The following is a 27904-nucleotide window of genomic DNA, read 5'->3' as shown; positions in this document are numbered from 1 at the left end:
TCATCTTCAAGGGGCCACACCTGAGTTTGCCCAATGGGGATGTGCCCTTCTGCACCCACTATGGAGGTAAGAGGCTATGGGGGCATGTGTGAGAGTATTCGTGTGCAGAGTCTCTTAGGGGTCTTTAATCACGTTGTTGGTCCTCTCCTAGGGCAATAATTTCAAATATCAGCCTTCTTCAATGATGTAAATTTCACATTTGAGTGTCAGTTCAGGCCATTATGTTAACTGGGGCATTAATATCACGCTGACTGGCTCTCCCTTGTACTATTGTTAAGTGACTCTCCCAAAACACAGTCTCGCGCAGGGCCATTTTCTTCCAGCAGGACCCTCATTGTGGGCCATTAATTTCATGGGCAGTCTCATTTGGGGTCCTTCCTGTGTCCACAAGTCAGCCACTCTCTTGGGGCAGTAGCAGCCCGTCAGTATAATGAACCAGGCAATGGTGTGGCGCCAAGTTAAGCGAGGAGTCAGCTTCGAGGACAGAAACTGCCCTTGTGGTTTGTGGTAGCTGATTTTCATTATTCGCCCAGGGCTTTAAGAGGACTGGGTCTTTTCCGGCCCGGTAGTAATTAATAACGGACATCGAAATGGGTCCCTATAAGTATGTACATATTATTATTATTATTATTATGTGTTCTTATATAGCGCTCAACTTACCCTTGGGCATCTTGGCGCTTGCATTGGGAATCCGTCCTGGTTTTTCCCTGTGAGATAACCCATACTGGGCATCCCCAAGGTGAAAGCCAGGCATCCCGCCGCGGGGGGGCCATTGTGGAGATTAAGCAAGCTTGTTGCCCAGAGCTGCATAGTGTGAACTTGTGCTTAGAGTGGGCACCGAAGCGAGAATTATCGAGTCCGTGGACGATTGGGCTCCGGACCCTGCCGCGTCGGGAATTGAACCCTGGTCCCGGGTCTGACCTCTGCTTCAGGGTATGCCTCCTCTAACCAGTGAGCTACACTTCTCCACATATCCTTAACCTTACCGAAAAATACACCGATACATTTCTGGAAAATTAATGTAAAAAAAACTTTAAAGTAGCCCATGTCAGCGATGACGTTTCTGGATATATTTCACATATTTAACACTATTAGGAAAGGCAAGGTTAAGTAAAACATTTCCAGGATGTTGTGTCTCTGTAATTTTAGTGTTGCATATTACTCTTGTTTAGTGCATACTTTGAACTAGGTCGCTTTCAGGTGTTTATACTAGGCCACGATTGCTTTGGAGTGAAGCTGAAGGCAGTGTCAGTATCTTTCTCACTGTGGCTGTCAGTAGCCAAAAATATGTTCAGAATACAGGGGCCTTCCAATCATTGGCTTCTCTGCTGAACGGAGCAAATGTTGGGTTTCCGGTTGCAGTGTTATTCTGTGCAAACGTGTGTGAAGGAGGTACATAGATGTCCAAATATTGACAAGAAAATGCAGGGCTTACAGGTGAGCATGTTTGTTGGGCATGTTTGGGGGATGGTGAAGTGAACGACATGCGAGGTAGTGCACTCAGGAGGAAGTGAAAAGAGGGTGCTCAAGAGCAGGGTTCTCTAAAGTCAGTAATGGAGGGCTAGATCCATGTCAAATTTTTCAGAGAACTACATTTATTAGGTCGGGCCTGGGCAGCGCATGCACTGCTCTGCAAGGCATGATGTATTCAGGTAGGGACTTGAAGCTCCGCCCACTCTACGCCCAAATTTTTCATTGGCTGGCTTGCATCATTGTCCACTGTAAACTGTGGATGTTCATTGGTCAATAGGCTTAGTAGTCGCTTCTTAATACCGCCTTGTCTCATTTTGTAACCTCCTACATCAACACCCTGTGTTACGTGTGTTGTTACTTGGTAGGCTTTAATTACAGCCTCCAAGCACTATTTTCTTAAATAGCTTTGTCCTGCCTGCTATTACAGGCAGGACACGTTCTCTCTCCTAATGCTTTTTTTTTTTTTTTTTAAATGTGTAGGGGTGCTGGCATTTGCAATGCAATAGGTCTTGCATTTGCGAGAGTTTAAGCTATTGGCATTAAAAATGACAATACCGGGGAGGAGCCTAGCGCGCAACCAAGATGGCCGCGTAGGCTTGTGGCTCCCGAGGGCCTCCGCAACCTCCCACGTCTATCCTGTCATAATCCTGGTTTTCTCGATGGGCTTCTGTTTATGATCTTGCGCTAAGGTGCCACTCGTTTTCCAAATCGAAATTGGACTCCGGGAACCGGTTTTGTGGCGATCTGAAGTTTGCGGCCTTCTTCGGCCTTGGTCCCGAACTCGAGTTGGTGAAGTGTCCGGGTGCGAAGTGAACAACAGCGGCATGCCAGGCTGGGCCAGCCCCGGATCCCGTGCTTTCACTTTCGGTTTCGTGTTGATCTGCGGAAACTGACGTCGGGACATTGGGTGAGCAGCGCCGAGGACGGAGTGCATAGCCTGATTCTTGAACTGTAAACGGGCCTATTTCAGTTGGTGGCCCTGATCTCCTAGCCTTCCTCCGGGTGCTGGAGGGTGCTGACCTTGGTGGTCGCCGACGATGACGACGAGAGTGGACGGCGATAAGCTGAAACCCAAGTCTACCCGGAGGGGAGCCTATTCCCAGGCCAACAATATGGACCGCTATGCGCAGCCAAAGGGATCCCCTAGTGGATCACGTAAATCGCCTGAGCCGCCCAAGGAGGCCTCGGGCGCATCATCCGAATTGACTCTGCTGGATGTCATGGGGGCCATTGAGGAGATGAAGGCGACTGTGAACCAGCAATTTGATACCTTGGCTAATAAATTGGACTCGGTGTTGATTGATGTCACTTTGGTCAGGGCGGACCTGTCCAAAACTAATGACCGGGTCGACTCATTGACTCAAGCGGCGTCGAGCCTAACGGTAGATGTGGCCGCTTTGCAGACGACGGTGCGGAGGTTGCAGCTCGCCAGTGACCTGACTGATCGTCGCCTTGAGGACTCCGAAAGCAGGGCCAGGCGGAATAACGTCCGTATTATCGGGGTGCCCGAACGATCGGAGGAGTCTGCTGTGGATCTTTTTGTGGAGGATCTAGTGGTGACTCATCTAGCACCCAAAGGGCTGAGCAAGTTCTTCGCCGTGGAACGGGCCCACAGGATTCCAGGGGGTGCGCCGAAGGTGGGTGCCCCCCCGCGGCCTATCATTGCCCGACTTTTTAATTTTCGGGATAGAGACGCTATCCTTCAGGCATCGAGGGTGACTGGGCCAGTAAAATTTGAGAACTCTAATGTTAGCTTTTACCCAGACTTCACGCAAGCGGTTCAAAAGCAACGGATGGGATTCTCGGCCATCAAACGGCGCTTGAGAGACATGGAGTTGAAGTATGCGATGCTATTCCCGGCTAGGCTGCGGGTCGAGTTAGATGGTCGCTCACACTTCTTCGACTGGCCGGAGGCGGTGGGAGAGTGGCTGGACGCCCTACCCAGGAGTCGAGGTTGGGAAGGTCGGATGGCGGAGAGCGGAGAGGGTTTGACAGAGTAGGAATGGAACTGTGATCCTGTCGATGGGCTGGACTGGTAACGTTTTGCACCTGTGGCTGCACTGGACTCCAGTTTGTAACTCTTTGCCCCGTGGTATTTGGAGGTTGCGGGGGGCTTGTTGGGGCCCTTTCCTCCTTCGGGTTTTTTTTTTTTTCTCCTTTCTGTAGTGAGTTTCATATTGGGGCGACAGGCACACTGCATGTTGGGGGGGCTGTTCGGGCTCACGCAGGGGTGCAGGGTGGGGGGGAGTTCTGTTGGGGTTGATGGGGTGGGGTTGGGGTTTGTTTGTTTGTTTCACAAGGCGGGGTAATGTTTTTTGTTGTGCTATTATGATTGTGCTCTCCGGGAGGGGGATAGTTTGTGCTGGGAGGGATGGGGGGTAAGGGGTTGAGACTTCTTTCATGGAATGTGAACGGACTGGGGGACAGGATAAAGCGGGGGGTAGTCCTGCAGCTCTTGAAACGTATTTCGCCTGACATTGTGTTTCTGCAGGAAACGCACCTCATAGGGAACTCTTTCCATGCCATGAACAGACGTGGATATCGCCTTCTGGCCCACTCTGGTTTCACCTCTGGCTCGAGGGGAGTGGGCATTTTAGTCAGGACCTCTCTCCCATTGGTGGTGGATGAGGTGCTCCACGACGACAGAGGGCGGTACACTGCGCTGGTGGGGAGGTGGGAGGGTAAGCTGATTTCGCTGGTCACGGTTTACGTGCCGCCGGGCCTGCAGACGGCCACTTTGCTGATTTGGGGCGCCTGCTACTTGGGCTTCCGGGGGGGGTTTTGGTCTTGGGGGGGGATTTTAACGCGGTGGTTTCCGGAGTTGAGGATCGACACCCCCCTAGGGACCTCCCTCGGGCCCAGAATTGGCTGGGGGGCTTTCTGGATACCCTGGGACTGATAGACAGCTGGCGGTTGAAACACCCTGGACAGGCGCAATATACCTTCCTCTGTGGGGCCCACGGTAGACTTTCGAGGCTTGACTATATGCTAGTGCCTGCGGCCCAAGCTGGGATGATCGGGGAAGTGCGACACTTGGCACGCGGTATATCTGATCACTCCCCTCTTTTGCTACACTTAGATATCGCCTTGGGGGCGGAGGGGAGGGTGGCGCCGATCAACCCCTGGTACCTACGAAACCCCACGATCCGTGCAGACCTGGTTAAGTCCCTGGAACACTATTTTAATGACAACGTGGGGTCGGTGTCTTCCGCCATCTCCCTTTGGGAGGCCTTTAAGACGGTGCTCTGGGGCCAGGCTCTGTCTCTCATTTCCCATACCAAAAAATGCGAGGCGCAGGAGGTTGTTCGGCTAGAAAATGAGATCACCGAGTTGGAGATTGATTTGGAGCAAGGTGTTACGGAGACAGACTGCATGTGTTGGCGCTTAAACAGGCCGACTACAAGGCGCTGGTTACCGAATCTGCTAGGAGTATGAGCAGGGAGCAACAGGGGCGTTTGTACGATATGGGTGATAAGGCCGGGAAGTTGATTGCCTGGTTGGATAAGAGGGAGAGAGCGAGTCAAGTGGTGCCGGATGTTGAGAGGGTGGATGGTGTGCGTGTGACGGACCCCGGTGATATTGTTGATTGCTTTGCGGAGTATTTTCATGGGGTTTACTCTCCGGTCTCAGAGCGATCGGAGGAAGACTCTCGACTACTGCTTCGAGACATTGCTCTGCCATCTCTATCTGATGAGGATAAATTATTGATGGATGCGGCCCCGTCGCCGGATGAGATTGCTTTGGCCATTCGCTCTATTGCCTCTGGTAAGGCCATGGGTCCTAATGGCCTTCCCATCGAATTATATAAGTTGCGCCCAGATAAGATTGCGCCGTATCTCCGGGACATGTTCCTTGAGGCTCAGGCGGCGGGTTCCCTCCCCCCTGACCAACGTCTTGCTACTATTGTTGTTATCCATAAGGAAGGGAAGCCGCGGGATCGGTGTACTTCTTACAGGCCTATCTCTTTGTTAAACGCGGAGCCCAAAATCCTTGCCAAGGTACTGGCCAATCGCCTGCTCCGGGTTGTGGGCGACCTGATTCATCAAGATCAATCCAGTTTTATACCCCATCGCAATACCGCTTTGAATCTGCGGCGACTGCATGGCGTCCTCGCTAGAGCGCCATTCATCCGTGAGCCGGCCATTTTGGCGTCCATGGACGCTACCATGGCGTTTGACACCTTGGAATGGCCGTATATTTGGGCAGCATTGGCGAAGTTTGGGTTTGGCCCGGGGTTTATCGGTTGGGTGAAATTGCTTTATGATAACCCACTGGCACAGGTGGTGGTCAACGGACGGGTGTCGGCTCCCTTTGTTTTGGGTAGGGGCACCCGACAGGGATGTCCGCTGTCGCCTCTTCTCTTTGCGCTTTGTTTGGAGCCCCTTGCGGAGTGGCTGCGGTGGCACCCCTCGATGCGTGGCCTTCGATGGATGCCGGAATACGAGGATCGTGTCTCCCTATATGCGGACGATATCCTCTTGTATCTTGCATCTCCGCGCAAATCGCTTATTGTATTGGTGGATGTGTTGAGCTCCTTTGGTCGCAACTCCGGATTGGTCATTAACTGGGCTAAGTCTTGTGTGTACGTTCTCTCCGGGGAGGCCCCCCCCCTTCCACGGGGGTGCCCTATCCAGGTTGCGCAGTCGGGGTTCACGTATCTGGGAATCTTTATAACCCTGGACCCGGTGGCCCGGTATGAACGGAATCTTCTCCCCCCCCTTCAGCGCCTCAGGGCGGATGTGGCGGGTTGGCGGCGGCTGCCGCTCTCGCCGCTCGGCCGGGCGGCGTTGTTCAAAATGATGTCGCTGCCGCGCTTTTTGTACGCCCTGCAGAACACTATGGACGTGGTGCCGGCCCGCTATTTTCGGGAGGTGGAGTGTCTTCAGCGTCGATTGTTCTGGGATGGGCGGCCGCGGATTGCTCTCGCTAAACTAACCCTACCGTGGTATGATGGGGGGTCGCTCTCCCTGACATTAAACGATATTATTGGGCCTCCCAGTTGGCTGCTATCAATCACGGGATGTATGGGCCTGCTTTGAACCCGGCTTTTAAGATGGACAAATTGTTATTGCCAAGCGGGGATTATAATCGAGCACTATACTCGGGGTCCCTTGATGCGCGGTTGACTGGCCCGACGCGGGTCGCGGTGCAGGTGTGGCATGCAGCAAATGCGGCGATGGGGTGGAGGGATCGCTTGACTCGGGCAACGCCATTGTACGCTTCCCAGCGTTTGGGCTATCTGTGTACTACGAAAGGCTTTGAGAAATGGGATATGATTGGTATCAGCAAGGTAGGGGATCTCTGGACGAAAGGGAAATTTAAGACGTTCGACATGCTGAAAACTGAATATCAGTTGAACGATAGGGAATACTTTCGGTATGCTCAGGTTCACCATGCCTTGTGTTCCGTGTTCCCGGACGTGGCGGCTATTCCAGAGTATTCCCCGTTGGAAGACAGAGTATTGGACGGCTATGTGCCGGATAGCACCATTTCGCTGATTTATAAGAAGCTTATCAATGATCGAATGGGTTTGCTGACCTCATTGCGAGAGACATGGACTGCCGACGGCTTGGAACTTGACGACGAGGATTGGGTGTCAGCGGTGGCCTCCCCGAAAGAGGTGGCTATCCCGGCCCGTTTGCGTTTCGTCCAGCTTAAGATACTTCACAGAGTGTACGTCACGGGGCCTGGTTTGATGCGTATGGGGTACTCGGTGGATGGTCTGTGTAAGCGAGGCTGTGGACTACTGGGGACTTTCCTCCATATCCTGTGTGAATGTCCGGAAGTGACTCGGTTTTGGTGTAGAGTGCATGCGGTGTTAGAAGAAGTCACGCATGTTGCCTTGTTGCCGGAGGCACGGAGATGTTTGCTGAATGTCTGGGAGCCGACTGATTACAATGTGATGCAGACGCAGTGGGTGACTCTGGGCTATATGGTAGCGAAGCGTGACATTGCACAACTGTGGGGCTCCCAGAGGCCACCAACGGTCTCAGCGTGGAAGGAACACATGGACTGGTGTATGTTCAGAGAGAAAACGGTGTATGTGGCGAGAGGCAAGCCTGGGAAGTGGATTAAGGTGTGGGGTCCCTGGAACTCCTATCGTGGAGGTATTTGCGCCCCGCCCCAGACGCGTGAGATGGGTGCTGCTCTGTCTCCCTAACCCGCGCATTCCTATATGCTCCTGCGACATGCGAATTTGGTTTCTTCTGCCTGCCCCCCCCCCCTCTGTCTCCTTGGGTTTGTTTACTCCTTCGATGCGGGGAGCACATGTTATTGCCATTAACCCCCTCTGCCTTGTGTGTGTGATGTTTTTCGTTTTTTCAAAATATGAAACCTTTCTTTGCTTGTTTATGGACTACGGCTGCGGCCGGCGGAGTTGATTAGCACCCCAGTAGCTCTTTTGTTGCTTCATCGATGTGAATGTAAAGCTGTGCCTAGGTTTACACTGTGCGTTAGCGGCCGGCCTCTTGGTTGTAGGCCCATATTTGTATGTCTCTGAAACTGTAATAAAGGTTTTCCAAAAAAAAAAAAAAATAAATAAATAAATGACAATACCATATATTTATCTGTTTTAAAAACAACACATAAATAAAAGGGATTGTCATTTACAATGCCAATAGCTCAAACTCTCGTAAATGCGAGACCTATTGCATTGCAAATGTTTGTTAATACTTATAGGTCATTCATAAGTTAGGCCGTACAGGCTCATAGTGCTGAGTGTATGGTACTTAAAGTGTAGGACATATGTGCTTATGTTTTACATATTCTGGGAGTGAAATTACACATATTAAGGGATAAATTAAGCTTGGGAACAGATAAAGAAATATTTCTTCCTCACATTTGAATTGTAATTTAAAACCCTATTTATTGGTAAAGTCAAATTTTAAGTTACTATTCTGAAACTGACACTTTTATAAAGTTGGCATTTTTCTGCCTAAATGAGTTGTGCCTTTCTGCCAGTGTCCAGGGTCACATGACTCTGAATGGCTCTTGAGGTGTGTTGGGTATTCTTTCCAGAAATGCAGACAAAAGGGGCCTGGGTGTAGAAGGGGTGAGTCTTCCTGGTAGGATGGCTGGGAAGGAGTTGTGCCCTGCCCTGATTTCACTTCAAAGTACCACACATAAAGGAACCTCACCTAAGGCCTCCCCCTGACTTTGTCAACCTAGACACTTTGGAGTCAACCCCTGGGGAAGGGGAATAACTCCCCAGAAGAAGTATGGGAGTAAGACAGGGATTTCCCCCCACATTAAGGCTGGCACTGGGTAGAGATGAGGAACTTTCAGAAGGTCTCATAAGAACACTCCTGGACCTGTGGAGCATTCTACTGTGTGAAGAAGGGAAACTGAACCTGCTCGTCTTGAACCTAGAATCTCCAGAGGTTACTCCAAGAGTCAGTTGGCTGACTTTCTGTTTGAGCTAAAGGGGTCCACCAAGTTATCTGAGGTATTCCCTGCTACTGCCCCACTGACCAGCAGCAACTGTACCTGCCTGAGCCCTTCTGATTGCCTCTGCGGAAGTGAGTCTAATTCCCTAAGAGGTGTCACCAGGTCCTGGCTCCCCTGGCTGGCAACAGAGTGTCCTCCTTCTGCCTCACAACAGAACTTCAGGTGAAAATCTAAAGGTTTTGGCTCCTTGCAACTGTGAGCTGACTCATCACGCAAAGAAACAACTGTGCATGATGCCCACCAAAGCAAAGCTCCAGTAATCACTTAGTCTTTGTGTCAGCTACAACCGTCCATGTCAGCAACGACCACCAGCGAAGCTCCAGCGACGACCTGCTTGTCTCGCCAAACAGTGACTGCCTGTATCAACTGCCAGTGGGAAGTACCAGCACCAGCCTGCTCTTCACGCCGTCAACAGAAACCTCTGACCCTCACTAATGTGAAAATCCAGCTGAAACTCCCTGCGTGAACTGTTAGAAGGTAAAACTCTTCACCTAGACAAACCTGGTCACTGTAGCTAACCTGCCGTCCATCGTGGCTGGCCTGAACTTGTGACTTTCGATTGATCCAGAGTGACCAGAAACCTGTGAGTGGCGCTCTGTCCTTTTTTCACTATTTTCACATAGAAATTACAAAATTCATAACTCCGGTTCTGCTCATTGGGTTTTTGTAGCCTAGGTGTCGTTTTATTTATTAACTTTTACTCTTTTTTCAAACATTTTTGGGGAATTTTCTTATGTTTTATTTTTACTTTATTACTGTGTAAGTGCTGCATACATAGTTTACATATTGCCTCTAAATGAATCCAGACTGATTTGTGCCAAACTACCGAAGAGTTAAGCACAGGTTTATTTAGTGATATTTTTGGGGTTCACTTTGACATGGATTGTGTTTATTATTTGAGTGGGGCCCACCACCTCTCTCAACTAATAACACATTTTCTTACACCAATGGATGATAAGGGCTGGCTGAAAGTCCAGATAAGTAAGTAAATTGTGGAGCTCGGAGTATTCTCAATAGTAGCTCTCACTAAAATCTTAGCTAGCCTCCTCTTTTACATACTTTATGAGAACAGGAACAGGATTGCAACATATCGAAGGCCTTCATCGCCTACTCCAGCTTCTACCAAGAATATTTGCTTTAGGCTGTCACTTGCTCAACATAGGTGCTGTATATGAGTGGTTGTTTATGGCACCTTGTATTGTTATTCATTTTGCCCTGCAGTAAGTAGCCCGTTCATGGCTCTGCCTAACCTTGAAGACTGATGTGAATATAAGTATAGTTGGGAATATTTATGATTACCACTTACAGCAGTTCTGTTGAAATACTACATGTTAGAGACAGACATTATGGCATAGAATCCCCTGTTGTAAACCACAACGTGACAATTAAGTTGTCAGTTAAACTTCACCATGATTTAAGAAAAGGGCCTAAAACGTTCTTCTCTGGCAGTCTGAAAATGTCAAGTTGATATACTCTGCATACTTCCAACCTAGTCTGGACACACAGACCCTTCATCTTCCAGCTTCACCGCTGAAGGGGTGGTGGGCGAGTTCATATTACCTAAATTATATTTGAAATCATCTTTCCAGCATAACAGTGCTAATAGTATATCTCGAGTTAATTAAGTACTCAGAAGAGCAAGCTATCCCACAGTTGAGTTCTGTGAAGTGAACATTACGATTTACAGAATTATAATTTTTTTTGCCAATATTCCTGTAAGTGTGTTTTTGAAAAATTACATTATATTTCACTAATTAAGTCCTGCCAAGATACCTTAGCTTGGTTTTCTGTGCTTAGGTCCAATGTATTATTTATCTAAAATGTAGGATCCTTGGGCAGGAATATTGCATATGATTCAATTGAATGATTTAGAGGGAATGTAGCATTAGGATACAAAATAGCAAAGGAATGCCTTTCTTTTGGACTCGCTTGCTAACCATATTTGTGCGATGCAATTCAAAGTTACGTGTATGTGTAAAGTGAACAATCATCCACAAGAGTATCCTGCAGTGCTTAATTTGTAAGAAAAAAAAAATGTAAGTGCCTGGGCCCTTCTCAGGAGGCCTCTGCAGCTTGCACCATCCATTGCCCCGCCATTGCTGCCAATGACAGTACTAACATAGCTAATAACCATCTCGCTTCTAAAAGTGTGACTATTATGACTACACCAGGCCACCCAAAGCTATAAGAATGGCATTGGTGACAGATATTGTTCATTTATAATATATATTGCATTATTAAAAACTGTTTGTCTGCTCATCTCAAAATTTGATGGACAGCGCCCCCATGTTGTAGACCACGGTTACTCATAGTACGGCCCGGCAAGCCTTCCTTAGCGGCCCGCGGACCTTTCAGACATCCTACCTGTGTTTAAAAAAAAAAAAATTAAATAGTGTTAGCAAACACTGCCGGGTGCAACAGCCCGGACTCTGAGACTCTGCTCTGTGGGGGCTGGGGGATTCCAGTGATTGTCAAAGTGGAGATGTAGGGGCCTAAGAGGTGAAATACAACAAAGCTTTATTAACATGTAAATGGTCTTTTAAAGACCTGTGAAGTGCTCGGGTGCGGCTGTGTGCGCGCACTGGGAAGCTGTCTCAGTGCGGCTGTGTGTGCGCGCTGGGAAGCTGTCTCAGCCCGGGCTGAGGGCTGACACACACACGGGGTGAGATGACAGAGGGTGACGGAGGGAGGGAGAAGGAGACAGAGGGAGAGGGAGGGAGACAGAGGTTGACAGAAGGTGACAGAGAGAGGGAGACAGAGAGGGGCAGTCTGGGGGAGACAGAGGGAGGGAGGCAGAGGCAGAGAGGGAGGTAGAGGGAGGGAGACGGAGGGAGGGAGACGGAGGGAGGGAAATGGAGGGTGACGGAAGGAGAGGGAGACAGAGGGAGGGAGAGGGAGACAGTGAGAGAGACAGAGGGAGAGAGACAGAGGGAGAGGGAGGGAGACAGAGGGAGGGAGAGAGACAGGGAGAGATAGAGGGAGGGAGACAGAGAGAGAGACGGAGGGAGGGAGACAGAGGGAGACAGAGGGGGAGGGAGAGGGAGGGAGAGAGACAGAGGGAGAGGGAGGGAGACGGAGGGAGAGTGACAGAGGGAGACAGGGAGGGAGACGGAGGGTGACAGCGGGAGGGAGAGGGAGATAGGGAGGGAGACAGAGGGGGAGACAGAGGGAGAGAGAGAGGGAGAGGGAGGGAGACAGAGGGAGGGAGAGAGACAGGGAGAGATAGAGGGAGGGAGATAGACAGGGAGAGATAGAGGGAGGGAGATAAAGGGAGGGAGACAGAGAGAGACGGAGGGAGACGGAGGGAGGGAGGGAGGGAGAGAGACAGAGACAGGGAGGGAGACGGAGGATGACAGAGGGAGGGAGAGGGAGACAGGGATGGAGACAGAGGGAGAGGGAGGGAGACAGAGGGAGGTAGAGAGACAGGGCGAGATCGAGGGAGGGAGATAGACAGGGAGAGATAGAGGGAGGTAGATAAAGGGAGGAAGACAGAGAGAGAGAGACGGAGGGAGGGAGGGAGACGGAGTGAGGGAGGGAGAGAGACAGAGGGAGGGAGAGGGAGGGAGACAGGGCAGGAGGGAGACAGGGAGGGAGGGAGACAGAGGGAAACAGAGGGAGGCAGGGAGACAGAGGGAGGCGGGGGAGGGAGAGGGAGAGAGACAGAGGGAGAGAGACAGAGGGAGAGGGAGAGAGAGAGTGAGGGGGACAGAGGAAGGGAGACAGAGGTAGGGAGAGAGACAGGGAGGGAGAGAGACAGGGAGAGGGAGGGGGAGAGAGGGAGAGGGAGGGAGGGGGAGGGAGAGGGAGAGAGACAGAGGGAGAGAGACAGAGGGAGAGGGAGAGGGAGGGGGACAGAGGGAGGGAGACAGAGGTAGGGAGAGAGACAGGGAGGGAGAGAGACAGGGAGGGGGAGGGAGGGAGGGAGGGGGAGAGAGGGAGAGGGAGAGGGAGGGAGGGAGTGAGAGGGAGGGGGAGAGAGGGAGGGAGAGGGGGAGGGGGAAGGAGAGGGGAAGAGGGAGAGAGAGAGAGAGATGTGTGTATGCCGGGTCTGGTGGCTCAGTGGACGAAGGTGTCTGCTGCAGGGACTGGTGTTCAACCTCATGGTCACAATTTTGTTTGCTTTAGCCCCGCCCCTCCCACTCTGACCCCGCCCCCACCAGTGCGGCCCTCGGCCACAAACCACACTGTAATTTTGGCCCCCTAGAGAAAGTTTGTGAGTACCCATGTTGTAGACTGTCATTAGAGCCAGTTTTGGGAATAATGTGCTGGTGCCGAGCACTGGAAACCACCGGCTCAAGTTAAGCACAGGCATTCTGGCACAATGCAGTAAGGAATCATTATTCCGTGGTGCAATTTGCGATTCTGTGGTTTCGATAAAATTAGAATCATTGATCAGTTAATTTTAGCTGAGATTTACAAAATGCATTCATGCGACGCAAAGTGTAGAAAAGTGCTTTTGTCAACTGTTGCCTGCAAATGTTTTTGTGCCGAAATTTGATTTGTGAGGGCTGCAAAACAGTCTTGCAACTTGTAGCACCAAACCACAGCCAAGGTAGCAAAGGGGAAGTAATGGAGCAAAAACAAGTCAAACACCCCTTGTATTCCACACAAAGCCAAATCTAGTAATGAGGTCTGAAACAGCTTTGCGTGAACTCCTAGTGCCAAATGAAAGCAGGTGCAAACAATGACTAATAAAAAAATCCTGTGATTTCCCTAGGTGTTTAATTTTTGCAAGATTAAACATATGATTAAATGTAGACATTTTTGTTTGCACATTGAATGTTGCAATGGGGGTCTCAGTCGACCCTTATAGCACATAGTTAAGTAAGACACTGCTTGCTTATTAACGTGGTGGTGTAATGTCAGCAAAAGGCAATTTTTGCACAAGCGCCTCAATGACATCTTTGGTGAGCAATTCTTTGTAAATATGATATGACACAATTTTAAACCCTTCTCACAACCCAGCACTGCAGATTTTCGAACAGCACTGTGTTCCATGATTTTTAGTAAATCTTGGTGTTAGACTAATGTGGACTGAACACTTTTGGGCCCGTTTGCAAAGAGTACACAAGTACTTCCGCTGTACGTTTTTACTTTTTTGTACTTTTTTGGTACTTTTTTAGGTCTCGGCTAGCGTGGCTGCGCACATGCGCAGCTCGCTCGGCGAGATTTAATGATTTTGAGGGGTTTGAGTAAAGGGCTATAAGCCCCGCCCCTCTTTTCCATTGGCTGGCGTCATCGTTTATGCTTAACGGTGGCCAGCCATTGGAAAAGAGCTGTGGAGGTTGCCTTTTCAGACGGCCCACTTGGACGGGCTCGCCTGCTTTCTGTGCGTCGCAAAAGATTTCTTTTCTTTATGGGGCCATGTGTTTAAACACATGGCCCCATAAAGACAAGAGATCGGCTGCAGCGCGGTCCTCCTTCGCTTTCGGGACCGTGCTTATCATATAATGCTGCCTGAAATGGGAGGTGTAGACTGCCTATCTTACGGGTGTTCCCCTACTGGATTCTATGTACCTGGCGTCCTTGGGTCTTTCGCCGATGGTACCCGGAGCTTTGTTCCAAACTCCATGTACCTGTTTATCGGTGACTGCATCACGTTCCCAGCGAAGTGAGTTTGCTGATAAAATTCCGTTCAGATGTCTATCGGTCATACGATTATTGGTGAGGGCAATGAGCACGGCACCAGGGCACTGCTCCTCTGTAATCGCGCAGCTAGTCACATTTTTTTCGAGTGAATGTGCATACTTTTCCCTCTTTTGCTAACGCAGACGTGCCTCGTTGCACGGAATCTTCCAGCCTCGCAGTATGCTGCCAAAATCTCCAACTTGGCGTGAAATATATTCTGGTCCCCAGGGACTTGCAGGGGGTGTGTATACAGGAATGTTTGTTGTTGCCACGTCGCCAAATAATGTGAGCGCTTTTCACTGCTGGTAGGTACGTGATCGGCGTGGCAGTGCCCTCGCCATTGCTGCGCGCCCGATTGGCACAGAACAATTGCTGCCTGTGTAGGGAAAAGTGTATCCAAACAATAGGCGTTTGTTTGTCAACAAAGAGCGTTGATTTGCATCTTCCAGCAGCCACAGCAAAGCAGACCTGTTTAAAACAGAGTAACACCAAAAAACTTACCAATCCAGGCAGAATAGCGAGCCCCACTTGCCCACTGCTGTCGCTTTATCCTCACACTCCCTCCACCCAGTATGGGTTATGCCAGCAGTTTACATTTTGGGATTTATGTTAGTAACTCCCCCGCCCCCTTTGCACGGACCATCATCGCATCGCCCAATGCACCTTCCCCGTACATTGATTTTACAACTCATTCCAGTCACACTGTCCATTCATCGCACCTCCCAACCTTTTGAGTTTCTGGGATAATTGCAACTTAGGTTTTGGGGGGCGATCCAATTTCCAGGGTATCTGCACGCCACAGGAGCAAACAGTTACTCTGTAGAGTGAATACAAACGCTTCTGTATTTCAATTTAGAGCACCGAATGCAGATGCTAATAGAAAATCTGACATTTTGCTTGTTTGGAGGATGGAATTTAGTCCAATGAGGATGGGTTGAGAAGTCCAAGCAGACAGGGCTTTTGTGTTGACCCACCTTGGGTAAATCTGAGGACCGAGTACCTTCAAATGAATAAAGGCAGAACAAACATTCGGGTCAGTGGATGGACGGGAGTCGTTATTTATTTGCTTGTAATTTCCACAATGTTGTTGTACGCAGGGCTTTAAGTGGGCCAGGTCCTGCCGGTGCAAGCAGGTGCTGAGACTGGTCTCTATCGGGCTCTCCCTTTTGCATTCACCCTCAGGGTGATAAAAAACCTCTTAACTCTGCAGCAGTGCCACCCCTATGTCTTTGATGTAATTTCAAAGAGACTCGTTATAGTTGTTTCACAGTGTCATCATTTCAGAACGGAAGCATTTTCAATATTCTATACAACAAAGCCGTAGTTGTTGCTTATTTAACTTATACAACTAACAACCGTTGACAAAGCTCATAGTTCTGGCTATTTGTAGGTCTAATGATACTTGTTGTATTATATATCTGGATGCAATGACAGAGGCAGCAAAATACCAGTTGGGCAGCACACTATGCTAAGCAGTTTTTTTAGTTTGTTTTAAGCCACGCCCATAATTACATCGGCTACAGCCCTTTTAAGGGACATCCCGATTGTTTAATTCCACTCATAGCCCTGGTTCTACGTCAACCCATTTTCTGGTTAGATTCCAGTCTTACTGTTTTTTTCCACCGTCTTACTCTGGTTTTTAATCTGCCCTTGAGGGACTGCGTACTATAATTTAAGCGGTCTCATCCGATAGCGTAAGAAAAAGTCCGCCTTCCACTGCACAGGAACGTCAAACTGCAAAGGCCTTTATTATCGGATAATCGTATGTCGGTTATTTCGTGTAATGGCTGCGAGCATGTCTGTTGTGGGTATGTTTGGTAGTATCTGTGCATGATCTGTGTGTCTATCTGTGGCCGTGGTATGTGTCTGTGTGTGTTTATTGTGCACGTGTGGATTTTGTCTTTTATTGGTGATTTATGTGCCTGTGTGGTTTTTATGCTTGGAGTGTAATGTAAGTGGTGTGGCATGTCTTTGGTATATGTGTACTCTCTACTACTCACTCTCTACTCCTCACTCTCTACTACTCTCTACAACTCTCTACTCGTCACTCTCTACTACTCTCTACTGCTCACTCTCTACTACTCTCTACAACTCTCTACTCCTCACTCTCTACTACTCTCTACTCCTCACTCTCTACTACTCTCTACTACTCTACTACTCACTACTCTGTACTACTCTCTACTACTCTCTACTACTCACTTTCTACTTCTCACTCTCTACTACTCTCTACTACTCACTCTCTACTACTCTCTACAACTCTCTACTCTACTACTCATGTTCTACTACTCTCGCTCTACTACTCTCTGTACTACTCACTCTGTACTACTCACTCTCTACTCTTTTACCTCACTCTCTACTACTCTCTCTCTCTACTACTCTCTCTGTATATATATATATATATATATATGGCTCCTCGGAGCCAAACGTTATGGCGGCACAGCAATAAACTATTGAAGAAACTGACTAACATCTGCATATCTATATAAATGCAAATATAAATGCATGCATACATATATGCATACATATGCATGTTATGTACATGAAAGTTTCAAAAACACTAATAAAAGCAAGGCTAAAAAGCCACCTAATTACAAACAAAATTGCTTTAACTTAAACGAGGGCGAGGCCTATTGCATTTTCAATGCTGGTTACTTATATGTATGCCTTTGTAAACTGGACCCAAAACATTTACATTGAAATATCAGTGGAATATTCATGAAACAGTCACATACAGGCAGTACAAATAGAAAAGACTGTGCCCTCATTGCACCTTTACTAATGGGAAGTTGGAGGTTTCGTGAAGATTCACAAGAGTAAGAGTATGTAGAAGAGCCATCCTGGAGTCTTACCGCCTGTACTCAGAAATGCTTTTGTGAACAGGCCCCATCTTAATAATTTATGATGGTTGAGAGCCTCTTCAATCTAGAAGGCAATGTTAAACAACTGGAATGTTGAAGAGAGCTAGCTAAAAAGTGTGTCAAGAATAAAGTTTTAGAGAAACAAGTGACTCTTCTTTGAAATAAATATTGGCAAAAGTATTGCTGCCGACCATTTTGGGCAATTTGAATATTATAATTCTTGCTAAGAAAATCGGCTCTGCTACTCCTGACCGCAGGGAATGACTCATGGTAGAACCCTCACCACTGTTATTTTACCATTCCACACAAGTTGTGAGTTACATTTCTTGACTCTGGAGCATCATTTGCACCCTCCCATTATTGTTAGTTCATCTTCAATATTGCAAAAGAAACGGAATCACTCCCTGACGCTCTTCTTATTGGACACTGTGGTGGTGATCCTTAAGTCTTACAAACAAGAGATCTCCATCGGGAGACACCCCTCTCAATTAGAGACTCACGTTATGCCTGACTGATTAGGCCCAGCAAGGTGTAAGCACACCTTAGAGTTGCTTGTTTTCTTGTGGAGAGTGCCTAGAATGCCGAGCTAGACTCTTCCTCATATGTCAATGTCATACTTATTTCCATTTTATCACCTTCTCCTGTAATGGTAGAAACAAGCTACAACATGATGGAATGCTGCCCAAGGTCTTACTAGCAATAGCGACATTGGTGAAGCAGTACTGGCTTCAGAATTCCCATGGCATTAGTGTGTTGTGTTTCTGACTAGAAGAGATAAGTTTAAGATTCGCGGATAATGTGCATAGTAACATCACAGTATGAGCGGAAGAAATGTCAGATAACACCACTAGCAAAAATGTAGAATCAGGACTAACAGACACACAAGGACAAATTGAGGAAAAGCAAGTCCCTTGCTGTTAGGATAAAGGATAAAGCAAGATCAATCAATCAATCAATTAATCAGGCGTATGTTAAGCGCGACTACTCACCCGTAAGGGTCTCAAGGCGCTGGGGGTTAGGGGGATGCATGCTCCAGTCCATCAAGATCAAGGCTGATGCAGGCAATAATAGCAGAGTGTATGTATATGTCTGGGCCAATTACGATGTCATTCGGAAACCATTTGGACCGAGTCAGTTTCGGACCGAATCAGATTCTGGGAGTCCATCCGAATGATTACGATGCTTTCCAACACTGTGCGGTCAGACTCCCATTGACTTAAATGGGAGCCTGTGTTCCGACCGAATACACAGGCTCCAATTGAAGAATAGGGTGATTGTGGAAAATCGTCCACCCTGTGGCAGCCACCCTAAGGTGCCTGCCACACTGTGCATGGTTGTAAAGGGGGAACCCATGGATACCCCCACTGGCCTGATCCGGAAGCCCCTGGGTGATGGGAGGCCTGCTACGGGCCCCCAAAGTCAGATTCCAACAGCCAAATCCATGTCGGAACAACCGATTCTGAAATTCTGTCCGAATCGAACATCATTATTGCTCGGTCAGAAACGCGGTCCATAGACCTCTACGAGTTGGCTCCGAATGACTCGGTTACTCCAAATGCTGTTCGGAACGGAGTCAGACAGTCCGAACGGTTTCCGTACATCATAATCGGTGATTCAGAAATGTTTCCGAATCGGTCAGAACCAAGTCTTCTGAATCGGATTTGAATGAGTTGAATGCCATTCCCGAACGACATCGTAATCGACTCCTAAGTTGTAAATGAACCACAAGAAGGCAGTATTCATAGAGGCGGATTTATTGATTGCTAAGTTTTATAGTAGAATATTTGACATGTAGGAATATGCTATAACTTTCACGAGCTGTAATACTGTAAATGTCAATAAAATGAGGACTTTGTGGAGTAGGTAAGGATTTGCAATAATAAGTAATAGAGATGATGAATTCTAATTAGATTGGAGGAGGATGGAGGGCAAACTGATGCACAAGGAAACCTTGGTCATGAGGAACAAGATTAAAGAAGCAGAGTAAAATATTCTGTCATCACTCATTTTTTCCATTAATTGCATGTATGCTGAGGTAGGTTCAGCTATTCTTTTTTCAATGATTTTGCCTTTTTACCCTATGACATTTTTTTGCATTTTCTTCAGGTAATTAATTAGTAGTTTGAAATTTTGGCTTTGGTTTTGCTGTTTTACATTTGTTGTGCCCTCTGAACGAAAAAGTTGGAAAACCCCAGGAACACCTCTGCCATATTCACTCTATTGCCATGCTATGCTTCTTATTCGCAATGTCTAACAACACCATCTTGATGCCCTGCTCAGAATAGGTACAGACGTTTTTGTGTAAATCTTATTTTCACACCCATGGATCCATTCACACACCCAATTTTAGTTCATCACATACCTTCATTTCATTTCCTCTGCATCTCTAACTCTTCTGTCTTATGCATTCGGGCAACTTTGCTCACTGCCTCTCTTCCATGCTGCTCTTTATGCTGGGGCTTCTCCAATTCGCCATAGGTAAGGAGCGTAACATCTTTCTTTTGTATTTAGGGCAGGATGTGCTGTCAGGTGTCTCCAACCTGTGGATCATAGCTACCAGTAGCTCACAGACCCTTCAGAGTAGCTTACAGCCTTGAGTTCATGTTAAAATAAGAACAGGGTCACATTTTCCTCTTAAAGTTAAAGGAAGGCTGTGTTTATTTAACTTTATTATCATCAGGCTGCAGATAGCAGGGGCTGATAATGAGCTGTGCTGGAGTCAGAAGCACTGAGGTTTTTAACTCTTAAATAGAAATCCTTTTGCATGAATTTAAAGGGGAGAAAGTAAAAATGAAGATTTAACTTAATCTCTTCATTTTAATTTTCTCCCATTTCAAAGCTTTACATTTACAAACAGCAGGCCTCTTCTTCCCAGTCACTGGTATACCGGTATACACAAATTATTTTAAATGGAGGAGATTTAAAGTGCAGAAATGTTTTCAATATTATCAACATGTTTGCAGAACATTTTCATCCAATTTCAATTTCTCTCATCTGAAAAATGGTTGCATGTTTGTTTTATACATGTAACGGTGACATTTGGCGGAAGGTATGTCTTGTGCCACAAGTACGCACAACACAACTCTCATTCACCCATACACATATATCCCATTCATATGCAAACACGTTTATACATTCCCATAGACCACGCTCTTACTGACACACATGGTAGCCATGAAATAGTGCCCCAAGTCAAGGTATTTTATTTAAACCATAGTATCTGGCTCTATGAATAATAGGTTTAAAATCAATTAAGCTGAGCATTGGGGTGTCTGGTAACACTACACAAGTGGCTTCACCTTCAGTAGCTCACAATGATTTTCACTGACCAGAAGTAGCTCTCACTACAGAAAACGGTTGGAGAGTCATGTGCTAGAATCTGTAGCTAGACTGCCTGTCCATATTGTTTTCCTACTCTTTCTAGGGTGAGATGTGCTTGACACACCAGAAGAACTCTTGAATTGTGGAGTCCTTCTTCATTGTTTCATATCACAATTGTTATACCCAGCTATCAACTCTGTATGTAAGGCTGCCTCTGCTGATGTTAAACATGATAGTTGACTATTTCGATTTTTCAATTTAATGTATTCTTGAATATCACTGTGGGATTATTAGAAAGTGCACCTGTTGCAAATGAAATGTATAACCAAAATAATACCCATTTAAGAAATAAATGGACTGAAATGTTACCATATAAATAAGGCAAAGCAATGCAAGTCACATAGAAATTAGTGAGAATAAAGGCAGCAGACAAAGTAAAATACAACATAAAACAAAGGATGCTATCCACTGCAATCAGCAAATTAGGAAAGGCCTAAGATTGATTAATTTGTGTAGCCAGGATTTCCATTGCTTTTAAATTGTTATTGGTCTTAACTTGATCGTATACGTCGTGTACATTGATTATTTATTTACTAATTATTTTCTCTTTGTAATGATAACATATTATACTATATGTTTTATTGATCTTATATTTTATCTTGTTTTTATTATTTATGTCTGTCACGATTAATGTTTACATTCGATCTGACAAATAAATGAACAGTGAAAAATTAATGTGTTGTAGAACAGTGGAAAGACATAGTTTTTTTTGGCCCATGCCAGAGAATGAGTCTAGAGATTTGATGTAACGCCACCACTATAAATGTTACTATTATTTCACCTGCTAGTGCATGTGCTGCTTTATAAGATATGATGAATGCCTATTGTGATGTGCCTGTCCCACATTTATTTTTTCCCTATATTGAAGTGCTAACTATATGTATAATCCTTTGAGATTTCACCTAAAACACAGGGTACAAATACAGAACACAGCAGTCCAAGTACTATCACTTAATAATGCTCACCATGCTCTATTTTGATACGTTGCTTTAAAGATTCTCTTCACGTTTGGAGATACTTTGCAGGTGGCCTGCACTTTCAGAGTGCTGGCTATCCTAGGAAGTATCTAGGTAGTATTTGGCTCCACTGTGGACCAGCTCCCAGTTGCTTTGCTCACACTTGCCCTCATAAAAATGCTCCACATTGCGAATATGGAACTTTGCCTAACACACAATCTTCATGTACATTGACAGTAGTCAACTGACACTATGTGGCATCAAGCGTGGGTCTCCCTTCCATTTTTTCTGCTGTTGCCTCCTGTGTTTTTGCTGGTCTAGATGCTTTGGGCACTGTCAGTGCCCCAGTGCAAGTGCAAGTGCTCCCTTTGTAAAATGATGTGATGGATTAGTGATTCCATGATTGGCGGATTTGATTTACTTGTCAGACCCTAGTACAGTGCACCATGTGTGCCCAGGGCATGTAAATCAAATGCTGCTGGTGGACTTGCAGTACTGATTGTGCCACCCCCAGAAGCAGCTTGTAAAATGTGGCTCAGGCCTGCCATTGCAGAGCCTGTGTGCAGGCTGGGACTGCCATGTCGACTTGGCAAGTGCACACACTTGCCAGTCCCTAAACGTGCCCTTTTCTACATGTTAGTCACCCCTAAGGTAGACCCAAGGTACTCCTATGGGCAGGGTGCATTATAGGTGAAAGGTAGGACATGCCCTGGTGTGTGTGGCATGTCCTGATAGTGAAATACTGCCAATTTCGTTTTCTCCCTATTGCAAGGCTATCTGTTCCCATAGAATGGGGAGTTAGGTTATAACATCTTATAAACCTAACTGACCCCAGGAACAAGATAGTAAAATAAAGTTTAGTATGCCTGAACTCAGAATGTTGAGATGCATCTTATAGTGAGGGTGATTTTAACATTCTGTGCTTGAAAATACCAGTTTTGGGAGGTAGGTATTGTCTTGCTTAACCATCGAGTGTGCATCTGCTAGGTTTGTGTATTGCATGTTTGGCTTTTTGGATGACCGGGACTAGAGGAGGGTGATGGCTCCAGAAGTCTGATGAGTCAGGGCTGGGCTGAATAGGCTTGGTCTGCATTTGGAGCTGAGGGAAGAGTAGCATCTTCACCTGAATAGGGTTGTGCCTACCTTCCACAATGACGGCTCCGTCCCCCTGTGGTGTGTCTGAAGCCAGGGCTCACACTGACAAAAGAGGTTGTTGTGCACTTGCAAAGTGCCCCACAGAACTGGTTTTGGCTGGGTACAGACACTCTCTGCCTTCAGAGAACAAAGGATTTTGGTGTATAAAAAGAGGCGCCCAGACCCCAGACTTTTGGATCACTTCTGGGAATCAAGAGGAACCTTTGCCAAGGAGAAGAGCCAGAGAAGCTGAGGAGGAATACTGCCCTTGTGCGGTTTGCTGTCTGGGGTTGGCCTGCAGTGGCGGCTTGCTACCAAGGAAAGGAGAAGAAGGACTTTGCGGTTTGCTTTGTCACCTGCTTGAAGAAAAGATCTCCAAAGGCTTGAAACAGAGCTTGCCTCCTGTTCTGAAGTCTCAGGGACACAAAGACTTCACCAACAGCTCCCCTGAATTTCCTTGCTGTGATTTCTAACCTGCAAAGAGGTGCCTGCTGCTGTTTAGTAACACAAAATGGGAAACCCAATAGACCCTTGGAGGCTTGGGCAATTGAATGAGCAGGTAAGTGTGCCTACAAGGGATTAGTTTGAATGTATATTTGTATCAATTGAGAAAATAAGTCGAGGTAAACTCTATCAAAGTCGCTTACAATTGGAATATTCTAAAAACAAATCTACTGATTTAACAATGAATCAAACTTAGAGATACACAGATGAAAAAAATTTGTCAAGAGAGACTATGGAAAACAACAAAGGTGTAGGTATAATAAAAACTCAATTTTATATTGATAAAAGGTCATTGAATAATAAAGGGTACAGAATTACAAAACCAACACAATGTAGCCAGAAGTGAAAACATGTACAAAAAGTTAAATAGTCTTCATGGTTACAATAGTAAACACCTTTTCATAGAAAGTTTGTAGGCAATCTGAGAAGTTTACACAATACCAAAATTGTCAATACTGCAGTCAAATAAGAAATAGGTATAGTAGTCGACGTTTCGGTCTAATGTTGTATTTGTCCGTTAGACCATCCTCAGGACTTTGCTCATGATAAGTATCGTGTGGTATCTGACACTTAATCAGTTAAATGTTAATACCGGACACCCAGGTGGGGGGATTGTCTGAAAGAGTGTATCTCACCACTGCAAAAGCTAGCTATGTTTTAAAAGGTATATGGAAGCCTTATAGCCCCAGGAAAAGAAATAAAGAGAGAAGGAATTAATCGGCACGTACTTAGCACTCAATAAAGTCAGTTATTCGTAGAAGCTAGTCCATAAATCGACTTGCTACTCATACAATGATTGCTAAAGGGAAAAAAGAATAAAACGTGTCCATTGGCAGTTATTTATGGCCATTTGGTTAAGAGAGGCACAGTTATATATTGATAGCTTGTGTCTTAAGTGTAACCAGCAGCGTGAAACCATCACTGGGTAGTATATATTGATAGCAAACTATACTAAAACGCTTTAAGGTTGAGTATGATATCAGAGTCACTCATGTACTATATAGATATAAGGCATTAGTTTGAGCACATGTATCTCAAATAATTTATATTATTCCAGAAATGATATAGATTGAACGTATTCACCTTAAATGAATTGTTGTTTAAAAGCTTGTCTTGGATTTATCGCAAGCATATTATAGATAATACTGCCCAAGTTCCCTTAGTCAAAGTCAAGTCAGTAAGGTGATGCATTTCACCAATATCGATAAATGAGGTACCTGTTTAGTAGCTTCGGACTGGGTTCTGAGAAAACCAACGCGCGCTGAATAATCGGTGTGTGTTTTGCCGATCAGCAACAGGATCTATTTAAATGTGCCGCGTGACGGACGTAGCCAAAAGATGAAAAGAGGACTACTCGCTTGTGTAAGCACCATATTTGAATGGGGAAAATATGCCAAATCGACTGGATTTAAAAGGTGTATATATTTGCAAGTGCATTATTCGACCAAAGTCCTGAATGACCAGATGCACAATTAATTATAATGGTAAATAGGTTTAACTATTTCTAGTTGGCCATAATGAACACGAATAGTCATATTGGCCGTCCTTATAGGATGGCGCTTATATGGAGTGATTGAATTTAAAAACTTTATTTGTGAATTTAACATAAATGTTGTGCACAATAAATAAATTAGAAAGTTGTGCTTAATTTTTTCTCACCTAGAGACTTCAAGAACTGGAGAAAATACAGAAAAGGAAGTAAAAGCCATCTCCGGAGATGTATCAAAATGTGATCTTTTCATCAGAGGGTTAAAAAAAGTATTTACAATAAAGTGTGGATCAAAGAACAATTCTTCTAACATGATGTTAATATGCATCCATTTAGTTCATGAATTACAGATGTCCTTTTTGTTGCTGATCTCAAGCAGTTGTTTAGGACCTCTAGAGACTGTTTGTCGCTGGGAGCTGGAAGATCGACGCAACGAGAAGAAGCGTGTCGCATCCGCACCGATTCCCGGTGCATCACCGAGCCACGGGGAAGAAGCGTGCCGCATCCGCACTAGGCCTGGACGCCTCGCCGAGCAACCAGGAAGAAGCGCGCTGCATCCACACCGGATACCGACACATTGCCGAGAAGACCGTCGCAACACTTGCGTGTGGTTGAAAACGTGCACGCATCGTACTGGATCGTCGCATCGCATCGAGCCACCATTTTGTCTCATCGCACCGGATCACCACATCGCGGTGCCATCTTGTCGCATCGTAACCGGAACTGGTAAGAAACCGACGCATCCCCTCCTCTCCGATAAGGAACTGATGCATCACCTCCCTTGCGCTGCAATAAGGAACCGACGCATCACCTCCCCCGAAGCAAGGAACTGACACATCACCTTCCCTGCAACCCTTTTGTTTGTTTTGCGCGACGCATCTAAGGTACTTTGTTGGAAAAGTGTTGCATTTACAACTTGCATTGAACTGAACTATTCTACCATTTGAAAGTCTTTTTTTAATACAGTATTGTGGATTTTTGTCATTTGGTCTTGTTTAGATAAAGACTACTTATTTTTTCTAAACGGATGTGTTGTCCATTTGTAGTGTTTTCACTGTGTTACCGTATGTGTTCACAAATGCCTATGAGATAAGACTGTCTGCTCGTGCCAAGCTACCAAGGGTGTGATCAGGGGTTATTTTAGGAGTGTATCCCCCTTTCCCTGACTAGAAACAAGGGTCCCTATTTGGACAAAGGTGCAAACCATTGCCAACTAGAGACCCCCATTTCTAACACCCACCATAATTCTTGGAAATCTTATTCCAGCACTGGTCACAGCTTGTGTCTATAGTCATGAAGTATCTGATAAAAAAGAGTGTGAATTTCTATTTCCAGCAGCCATCTTCACTCTTGTTCTTCTCACTGGTGCCCACTCACTCTTAGGTAGAAATGGAGAGTATTATTAGGCAAGTAAGCTAAGTAAATATCTTTTATATCGGATATCTTCATAAAAATCTTTAACTAAACAGACAGTTGTCTCAGTCCTGCCACTTACTGACACCTATCCGTGTGATATTAACAGTGCTCACTATCTATAATTCTTCTAGTCAACAAAAAATATGCCTGCCCTTTTGCCACTATCGTTACTCCCATGGTGAAACCAAAACTGCCCATAGATAAATCTTTTAATGCTTTTACTGTTATTGGCTGGTCTTGATCTCTCGAGATAAATTCCTACACAGTGCAGTCAGATTTGATCAGGTTTGATAAATATTGCATCCATTACCGGCACACTCGAAATGAGGTTCTATGTCACCCAAATTCGTTTATTTTATGGAAGTATTAAGCAACCGAGAGTATGGATAGTCAATCCTTCATATTCAACCTGTATGTAATTAAAAAATGCCTACTGACAAAACATTTTAGCCATCATCTCTAATGTCTGCATAGGACACATTTTTTGCTAATGTGAAGATTTATCTGTTCATAAGTTATCATACTTTCTTTATTGGCCCACACCATTTTTAGGAAATGTTTCTGTGACACTATTCTGATGCTGCCTTTTTTTCACCCATACTGTTAACCGTACATGTTAATTTATTTTAGTTTATGCTGTTTTCGTCCCACCATCTTGGCACATGGTCACTTTAATACTACTTTGTGCCTCACTGCACATAATTATATATTACATTTTTGCCGGGACTGTCTTTAGATTAATTAAGTTGTGGAAAGTAAGCAATAAATATTTACTAATTTATTGTTCTGAGGCAGGGCTCTATCTGCCTGGCCATTATGGACCTATCTAGCACGTTTGTCAGTATGGTAAGATCTAAACTGTGGGCCATATTGATGGATCTGAGGGTGGATCCAGGACTTGTTCAGTTCCTGCGGGGTCTGCACTATGATCCCTGGGCATCTGTCAGGTATGGCCCTGCTGGCAAGCGAAACTCCAGCTTTACGCTGAGGAAGAGTGTACGCCTGGGCTGTGCACTGGCCCCAATCCTATTATGGTCTTGAGTCCACCCTTTCTGCTTGTGCTACGGGTGATCTCCAAGTTGGCAAGAAAAAAGTTACTGCATTCTTTTACACGGATGATGCCATTTTACTTGGGAGAACGTTTAAGAGTCTTAACATCCTGCCACCTATCTCTCCAAAATGAACTCTATGGCCTGTGGCCCTAAACCACTGACGATGAAGAGTGTATATTTCCAGGGACATCCTGTCGACTCTACCCAGGACTTCTCATAACTAGGCATAGTCTTCGATGTTAGGGGGAACTGGGGACCCTGCAAGCTTAATGCCTCCCAAAGGCTTGCTAGCACAGTGGGATACATTTAAAGTTTAGCCTCATGTATTGATAGTAAGTCAATGGACCCTCTATGGAGGTATTAGGAGCAAAGGCCTTCCCATACTCACATACGGAGGTGGCATCAGGGTACATTCTATTACCACCTCTCTTCAGATTGCAGAGAAAAAGTTCTTGCGGTGCATTTTGGGAGTCCCCCCGACTTGTGCTATCCATATTGTTTATCAGGCGCTCTGGGTTGAGTATTTAGAGTATTTAGAAGACAGCATGACACTTGCCCCTTTGGAAT

The 27904-nt window shown here is 46.1% G+C and overlaps 1 protein-coding gene across 1 annotated transcript in view; it reads right to left on the bottom strand.

Annotated features, from left to right (window-relative positions):
- The window catches only part of DDAH1 (dimethylarginine dimethylaminohydrolase 1), a 505590-nt gene that overhangs the window by 158250 nt on the left and 319436 nt on the right, over window positions 1–27904 (bottom strand). The window lies entirely within an intron of this gene.

Source organism: Triturus cristatus, chromosome 4_2 (assembly GCF_964204655.1).
Source record: "Triturus cristatus chromosome 4_2, aTriCri1.1, whole genome shotgun sequence".
Classification (NCBI taxonomy): domain Eukaryota; kingdom Metazoa; phylum Chordata; class Amphibia; order Caudata; family Salamandridae; genus Triturus; species Triturus cristatus.
Note: the sequence above shows the minus strand (reverse complement) of the source record. Positions and strands in the feature narration are given on the sequence as shown.